The 1,853-nt window shown below is 31.5% G+C and overlaps 1 non-coding gene across 1 annotated transcript; it reads left to right on the forward strand.

The window, feature by feature from the left end:
* Nucleotides 1–250: 250 nt before the first annotated feature.
* On the forward strand, nucleotides 251–358 carry LOC112761906 (small nucleolar RNA R71). Its single transcript, XR_003182276.1, has one exon. It is a non-coding gene; the product is annotated as a small nucleolar RNA R71 (small nucleolar RNA).
* The last annotated feature ends 1,495 nt before the right edge of the window (nucleotides 359–1,853 follow it).

Below are 1,853 nucleotides of genomic sequence, written 5' to 3' on the forward strand. Positions count from 1 at the left end.
TTTTATTCTGAGCCAATATGGCATTCAGAGTATCAACTTCAAGAACTCCCTTCTTCATAGGCGTCCCATTACTCACAGGATTCCTTTTAGAAGTGTACATGAACTGGTTATTAGCAACCATGTCAATGAGTTCTTAAGCTTCTGCAGGCGTTTTCTTTAGGTGAATGGATCCACCTGCAGAAGTGTCCAGTGACATCTTTGATAGCTCAGATAAACCATCATAGAATATATCCAGGATGGTCCATTCTGAAAGCATGTCAGAAGGACACTTTTTGGTCAACTGTTTGTATCTTTCCCAAGCTTCATAGAGAGATTCACCTTCTTTCTGTCTGAAGGTTTGAACATCAGCTCTAAGCTTGCTCAGCTTTTGAGGAGGAAAGTACTTGGCTAAGAAAGCCGTGACCAGCTTATCCCAAGAGTTCAAGCTGTCTTTGGGTTGGGAATCCAACCATAATCTAGCTCTGTCTCTTACAGCAAAAGGGAAAAGCATGAGCCTGTAGACTTCAGGATTTACTCCATTAGTCTTAACAGTATCACATATCTGCAAGAATTCAGTTAAGAACTGAAAAGGATCTTCAGATGGAAGTCCATGAAACTTGCAGTTCTGCTGCATCAGAGAAACTAATTGAGGTTTCAGCTCAAAATTGTTTGCTCCAATGGCAGGAATGGAGATGCTTCTTCCATGTAAATTGGAATTAGGTGCAGTAAAGTCACCAAGCATTCTCCTTGCATTGTTGTTGGGTTCGGCTGCCATCTCCTTTACTTGTTCGAAATTTTCAATTAAGTTGTCTCTGGATTGTTGTAATTTAGCTTCTCTTAATTTTCTCTTCAGAGTCCTTTCAGGTTCTGGATCAGCTTCAACAAGAATTCCTTTTTCTCTCTCCCTGCTCATAAGAAAGAGAAGAGAACAAGAAAAGAAGAGGAATCCTCTATGTCACAGTAAAGAGGTTCCTTATTGTTAGTAGAAGAAAAGAAGAAGAAATTCGAACACAGATAGAAGAGGGGGTTCGGATTTGGTGATGATGTGAGGAAGAGATGTTAGTTAATGAATGAATAAATAGAATAAGATGAGAGAGAAGGAGGGAAATTTCGAAATTAATATTTGAAAAGGAGTTAGTGATTTTTGAAAATAGTTTTTGAAAAATGTTTAGTAATTTTTTTCGAAAATTTTTATTTTTTTTTTGAAATCAAAAATAAAAATTAAAAATAATTAGTTAATTAAAAAGAAATTTTGAAAAAGGGGAAAGATATTTTCGAAAATAGAGAGAGAGAGAGTTAGTTAGGTAGTTTTGAAAAAGTTAAGAAACAAACAAAAAGTTAGTTAGTTAGTTGAAACAAATTTTGAAAAAGATAAGAAGTTAGGAGGTTAGGAAAGATATTTTGAAAAGATATTTTTGAAAAAGATAAGATGAGTAGATATTTTTGAAAAGATATGATTGAAATTAGTTTTGAAAAAGATTTGATTTTTAAAATCACAATTAATGACTTGATTCATAAGAAGTCACAAGATATGATTCTAGAACTTAAAGTTTGAATCTTTCTTAACAAGCAAGTAACAAACTTCAAATTTTTGAATCAAAACATTAATTGATTAGTTATTTTCGAAAATTTTATATAAAATAAGAAAAAAGATTTTTGAAAAATATTTTTGGAATTTTCGAAAATAACTAAGATATTTGAAAAAGATTTGATTTTTGAAAAAGATTTTGAAAAAGATAAGATTTTCAAATTGAAAATTTGATTTGACTCATTGGCAACAACTTGATTTTTAAAATTTTTTTGAAAAAGTCAATTCAAATTTTTGAATTTGATGAGAGAAACATGGAAAGATATTTTTTTTTATTTTTGAATTT

This window comes from Arachis hypogaea, chromosome 16 (genome assembly GCF_003086295.3).
Source record: "Arachis hypogaea cultivar Tifrunner chromosome 16, arahy.Tifrunner.gnm2.J5K5, whole genome shotgun sequence".
Classification (NCBI taxonomy): domain Eukaryota; kingdom Viridiplantae; phylum Streptophyta; class Magnoliopsida; order Fabales; family Fabaceae; genus Arachis; species Arachis hypogaea.